This window comes from Eleutherodactylus coqui, chromosome 7 (genome assembly GCF_035609145.1).
Source record: "Eleutherodactylus coqui strain aEleCoq1 chromosome 7, aEleCoq1.hap1, whole genome shotgun sequence".
Classification (NCBI taxonomy): Eukaryota; Metazoa; Chordata; class Amphibia; order Anura; family Eleutherodactylidae; genus Eleutherodactylus; species Eleutherodactylus coqui.
The window spans coordinates 219,901,471-219,908,669 of record NC_089843.1 but is presented as its reverse complement, the minus strand read 5'-3'; positions in this window follow the sequence as shown (position 1 = coordinate 219,908,669).

Genomic DNA, 7,199 nt, shown 5'->3' with positions numbered 1-7,199 from the left:
TAGGGCTACTGTGGGGGTTCATATTAGTACTGGGGCTACTGTGGGGGTCACTATTACTACTTATGCCACTGCGAGTGTCACTATTACTACTGAGGCCACTGCGAGGGTCACTATTACTACTGAGGCCACTGTGGGGGTCACTATTACTACCGGGGCCACTGTGGGGGTCACTATTACTACCGGGGCCACTGTGGGGGTCACTATTACTACTGGGACCACTGTGGGGGGGGGGTCACTATTACTACTGGGGCCACTGTGGGGGTCACTATTATGACTGGGGCTACTGTGGGGGTCACTATTACTACTGAGGCCACTGTGGGGGTCACTATTACTACTGAGGTCAATGTGGGGGTCACTATTACTACTTGGGCCACTGTGGGGGTCACTATTACTACTTGGGCCACTGTGGGGGTCACTATTACTACTGGGGCCACTGTGGGGGTCACTATTACTACTTGGGCCACTGTGGGGGTCACTATTACTACTGGGGCCACTGTGGGGGTCACTATTACTACTGAGGCCACTGTGGGGGTCACTATTATGACTGGGGCTACTGTGGGGGTCACTATTACTACTGAGACCACTGTGGGGGTCACTATTACTACTGAGGCCAATGTGGGGGTTATTATTACTACTGGGGTCACTGTGGGGGTCACTATTACTACTGAGGCCACTGTGGGGGAGTCACTATTACTACTGGGGCCACTGTGGGGGACACCATTACTAGCGAGGCCAATCTGCACATGGCAGCATACCTCTAGCTGACTTATGTTTACATGTGGTGGAAATGCTGTGGATTGTCTGCAGCGGAAATTTCCATGTCAAGTTCTGCAGCATTTTTGCACCAAAAAAAACAGTCAAAATCTGCACCAATGGTACTGCAGAGCTCCAGCTGGGAAAAAAACACACAGCGTTCCCCCTGTCTATTTTGAAGCGGCCCTGTCCTTTTTAAAATGATGGAGGTTAAAATCATACTTAATAAGCCCCGCCCCCTGATGTGCTGGCACTTTGCGATAAAAAAGTGGGTTTTGGGTGGCAGTTTGGGCCCTCGGTTTCTAGAAGGTTTGCCATCACTGTCCTAGTGACTCAGACCTTGTCTGGGGGCCATAATGGATGTGTCTGTTGTGTTAAGCTAGAGTCTAGAACCTAGGGTGGACATTACCTGAGTTTATGTGCAGCAATTTTGAAGCAACTCTCATCTAAAATCCACAAAGTGGAACGAACAGGCGGCGTTCGATGATATGAGACTCCCCAGCAGTACTTTATACCCTATAAAAGTGCGGCAGTAACAATGAGGACGCGGCGCTCACAAACGGGCAACAGCTTTTTTCGCGCCACATGACGTTTTCTCAAGAGAACTAGAGCTTAATTTAAATGCTCCGCCCAGTTGTCTCTTAGCAACAATACAGACACCATATAAAACACCTAAAAAACTCATTTCACAAATGCATGCCACTTGTTCTCTCGCTCAGACCCCATCCCCTAAACCATTTGTGTTGATGATCCATTTTGCCTCGCGCTGAAGTAACATTTCATGTCCGTCTCCTCCATTTTCAGGACATTCTACTTTTTCAATTGCTGCAAATCTCAGCACTTTCCCCTCCTCTTCCACATGTTGGATTGAGTTTGCCTCTAATGGTTTTCTGTATGGTTGATAGTGATGATGTCAGACGCGCCTGCTCCAAAATCAGTGACAGCGGCTTATCTCGTCTAAAGCGGCGTTTCCAAGAGAATGCTGGACTTCATCAATTGTCCTTTGTTTTTGCACAGATTTTCCATCCAATAAACTGAATCCGAGTCAATTGTCCAATAATCCTTTCCCTCGCGATTCATTTTCCGTTTCCTGAAAGGTTTCTTTATTTTTATTATTCTCCACTAAAAGATTTTTCTGGTTCAAAATCCTGTTTATCACTCGAATTTATCTCACTACCTTTCTTATATTTCAGCTTGAATGGGTGTAAGCCTTTTCTCCAAACCTCTCTGGAACATCATACATTGGTTTTCAGTTGAGCAGTTCTGCAGCTCTGATTTAGCTTCAGAAAAATCTATGAATGTAGACTCATATTCAGACTCATTCTGAATTGTGACCCCCACAGTGGCCCCAGTAGTAATAGTGACCCCCACAGTGGCCTCAGTAGTAATAGTGACCCCCATGGTGGCCTCAGTAGTAATAGTGACCCCCACAGTTGCCTCAGTAGTAATAGTGACCCCCACAGTGGCCTCAGTAGTAATAGTGACCCCCATGGTGGCCTCAGTAGTAATAGTGACCCCCACAGTTGCCTCATTAGTAATAGTTACCCACACAGTGGTCCAGTAGTAATAGTGATCCACACAGTGGCCCCAGTAGTGATAGTGGCCCCCACGGTGGCCTCAGTAGTAACAGTAACCCCCACAGTGGCCCCAGTAGTAATAGTGATCCCCACAGTGGCCCCAGTAGTAATAGTGACCCACACGGTGGCCCCAGTAGTAATAGTGACCCCCATGGTGGCCTCAGTAGTAATACTGATCCCACAGTGGCCCCAGTAGTAATAGTAACCCACACAGTGGCCCCAGTAGTAATAGTGACCCACACGGTGGCCTCAGTAGTAATAGTGACCCCCATGGTGGCCTCAGTAGTAATACTGATCCCACAGTGGCCTCAGTAGTAACAGTAACCCCCACAGTGGCCCAAGTAGTAATAGTGACCACCTCAGTGGCCTCAGTAGTAATAGTGACCACCTCAGTGGCCTCAGTAGTTAGGGGCATTATATGCTTGCAATGAATTAACTGTCCAAACTAAGCAAATTTCCTTTTCTGCCAGGGGTTGGATACTACAGTATATTCCAAACTTTTTAGACTTGAGTTTTTTAGGTCACTCTGTGAATTGCATTATGCTAAAAATGCAACTACGTCCTCTCTACCTGCATTTAATGCTGCTCCATACCTATCGCCAGAGGGGTCACTGCAGCCCCCCATAGTAACATAGTATGTTAGGCTGAATGAAGACAATGTCCATCTAGTTCAGCCTGTTTCAATCCCCTAGTTGATCCAGAGGAAGGCAAAACCCCCAAGAGGCAGAAGCCAATTAGCCCATTCGGGGGAAAAAATCCTTCCCGACTCCATAATGTTCTATCACAAGTAAATATTGAAATTCATGTGGGAGATGTGGATGACCACTTAGATGATGAAGAAACCCCCAACTTTCAACAATCTCCCTCATCGTCAGTAGCAGCACAGTGCAGTGATAAGGCCGAATCCCCTCCGATGTTGCTTGGAAGGACTTGTAATGTCCATGCAGGACGCACTGGGTCCGTTACCTGCAGATCTCACACAAACACATACCAAACAGTGTCAAACAATACAGACAAACGCAATATGGAAAACACCGTCCCTAAATAACCTAACCCAGGGAAGGGATCTGCCTAAGTGCAGGTAACCCACCCTGAGAAGGGCGAACCTGGCCACGTACCTCGGCCACTAGCTGACCCTACGAGGGATAGGAGTAAACCAACAAACAAGATGAAAAGATAAGCCTCTCTACTTAGCTTTAGAAGACACAGGGTAACAGGACCTCCAGCTCTGACTATACCCAAAGCCAGGGAGGGACTGAGAGATGGAGGTTCTGTTAGCCTGCGTCTCCTAAAGCTAAGTACAGTGATTTATCTTTTCATCTTGTTTGTTGGTTTTCTCTTAAGGGTCCAGAGGCCCCCTTTTTAAAGGGGAGGTACTGTTAGTAACCTGTAGTACTACAAGTTTCCAGGAGCCCACTTTGACAGGTGTGGGATAATTGAGCTGGCTGGGTGTGGAGTTCTCCAGCCAGCTATTTCCCACTGGTCTGCAGCACATATATACCAGCCACTCTGTGGGTCTGAGCAGGTGGCCGGACATGTGGTATGAACAGTCCTGTTCTGCGTGGTGTGCATTCCCTGGTGTGTTGGTGTGAACTGTGTCCTGTCTGTTTGGATCGTTTACCATTTAGGGCTAGTTAGGTCCTCAGGTTCCAGCATGGAGACATCTCTCTCACCCCACTTGCAGGCAGGACTCCGGGGATAAGTTGTCTTGTGGGAGTAGGGACACCAAGGACCCTGGTCGCGGGCTGGTGGACTCAAGTTACTGTTGTAACATTAAAAAAGGATACTTGAAGCACAGCGTGTCAAGACATTTCCTCCCCAATCACAATGGCGAGTTTAAAGACCTGAGAATTACCCCCATTGAGAAAACTGAACATGGGAAATTCTCCATATTCAAAGAGAAGGAGATGTTCTGGATCTTTTCCCTGAACTGTCTAGCACCAAACGGCTTAAATGAAATGGTCGAAAAAAATCAGATTTAGCATATACGGGTCTTTTTGTCCTTAATGCGTTGGGAATTTGGCAGTTTTATAGTATTTTTATATATTCCATATATTTTATTTCGATGTAACATAAGCTCTAATGAGTTTTACATATTATGCATACTTTGTTTTTATATATTATATGTACTTTGTTACTAGGCAGCGCCCCTCTTATATATATGTACTTTATATATGTACCCAAGATTGTCGTTTTCTCTTTTTTACTGGATCTACTTTGATATATCTAATAATGCCATCTTTCATAATTATATATTTCCATCGTGATTCCTCTTTTTATGTCGATTCCTCATATTTATATAAATATTTTTATATATACTTTTACTTCAATTATGTTTTCTGTGTTCTAAAAGTAACTCTGATGACACCTTTTTGTCATGTCCACCTTTCAAATTATTTATTATCTATCATTATATCATCCATTGGGTCATTATCCATTATAATTATTGCTTTTTCTTATTTTCAATACATTTTTACATTTCTTCATTCCATTCCGTTCCTTGCTGTTAGAATCAGAGGCGTAACTTGAAGCTCCCGGGCCCCCGATGCAAAACCTGTAACAGGGCCCCCAACTATAATGCTTTATTCCTAGTACTGGGCTCTCCATATGGAGAAGAGAGGCCTTATGGGCCCCCTAAGGCTCCTGGGCCGGGGTGCAACTGCATCCCCTGCATCCCCTATAGTTACGCCAGTGGTTGGAACGCAGTATTATGTTCTCCTTTTTAGGTCCACTTTCATCCCTATCCATGGCTCATGGGACTGCATAATCACGCCCCTTGACGTCCGCATATCCTTGGAACGCAACAGTGGAACACAGCATCCCGTTCCCCTCATTTCTTCATAACCTCTCCACCTAGACGCATTATTGCTTGGCGCGGACATGCCCCCGACACCCTTCTTGTCGTCACTACATCCCAGCACCCCCTCCCGGCACTCCATGTCATGGGATTTCAATACATTTTCTCAATTTCCTCTGTAGATATAACTTTAAACAACTTATTTTAACTTCATACACATTCTTACCCCGGATGTAACTACCTCATCGTATTGCTATATGATTTTTGCACAACCGTATTTTTGCTAGCCGGTTTGTGACGTCATCTTTAGTGGCCACACACAGACATGTAGAATCTTCCTCCCAGTCTAGATATAAAGGTGAGCTTCGTTGTTGTATTTATGCTTGAAAAAGAGCTCCTGCGAACTGTAAGCCAACGCTGCTTGCTCTTGTGCCGCAGCACCGCAGCGGGTATGTGCGGGGGCGAGTGTTGGGCATCGTTTGCCCGACATTCGTCTCGTGTAAATGGGCCTTCACTCTTGGGCTCTCCTTGGCATTTTCTTACAGTTCTGTTCACACTGCACAGCTTGCCCTTCCAGACATAATCTGTGACCAGCTTCATCTTAGGCTGCATTTCTGACGTTTTGCATCTCCTTTTGGGCTTTTGAATGATATTCCTCATATTTATCTCATTTCTCAATTCTTTCAAGCCTTGTTCACAATGAACGTTTTTACTTCCAGCAACAACCTGTGATCAGCTTCAGCTTTAGCTAATCTACTAAGGCGCTCCTTCTCCTTTAGGCAGCCACACTTTCTGGTTTCACCTGAGCGGCTTCTTGGAGAGCGTCCTCTCTTTCCCTCTGGAGTATTTCTGTCTCCTCCTCTATCAGTATCCCTTGCCTGACCATAGCATTCCGGACAGGACCTCAGTTATGGTGCTGTTGGGGGACGTGTCAGCTATTCTTCATACTAACCCACTCCCACGATCCAGCACTATCTTCCAGGTAAATCTGACTCTTTTTAGAGTCTTGTGCGTGCGCTCTCCTATACAAGTCTGTGGGAAACCACGCACATGGGGCTGTGAATTCGATTTTCGTGTTGCATGCCGATTTCCCCCGGGTAAGAGCGCTGGATCATGGGAGTGGGTGAGAATAAAGAATCCATCACCCGACTCCCTATCACCTGCCATAGCAACAGTATAACTTAGTTTACGGGACAGGTTCCCTTTAAACTGATATGCCAGGTCTGACAGGTCCTACTTAAATGGGAGTAGTAATGTTTCACATAGCGTGTTAGAAGACACGAGGCTGCATGCACACTTTTGAACCGCAGCAAAAAAAGAGGAAGGGCGTTTAGATGTCCCTGCAGCATTTTTCTGGAGTTTGTGATGAGACTGCGTATGGGTGGTGAATGTCCTGCGCATGCCCACGTATCTCATACACGCGCTCATGCTCATTGTGACTCCGTTTCGTTTTTTTTTAATTCCCCGTTCTGTTTCATAGTGGGGTTGCATATGAATTGCCGCCCATACACAATGTATAGGGCTCGCGCTGCGTGGTATATAGCCTGCTGCCATCTATTTCTGCCCCTTATCTACATGCAGTGTCTATATGCCCATCTCCATGGAAAGTGACTTGCATAGACTCCCTTCACCATGTATTGCGCTGTGGTGCATCGCATGCATTACGCAGTACAAAAACATCCGTGGACATTGGGCTTAAAAAAACTGCATCTGATTTTCGAAAGACGCCTACGGCTTTTTTATGCTTTCTTTTGCTGCAGACGGTGTGAACGCGGCCCTCCAATACAGAACTAGAACTATAGCACCAAGTCAGGCAGGATGGGGAACACAAAACAGTGAGCGGTCATCATCTGTAGAGGAAGCACAAGTGTCTCCACCTCACTAATACCTAATTCTTTAAGCTGGTTAAGACTGTCTGCGCAGGGACACATTCACCTTGCAGTGTTAGATATAGGGGCAGTAAGAGCCTTAGCCGGAGCGTATACCTTGTAGGGATGTCCTGAGCAAGAGTTAACGCTGCATTGAGTGACCACATACTTCCCAGAAAATAGATAGAAAATAGTTTTTGTGCT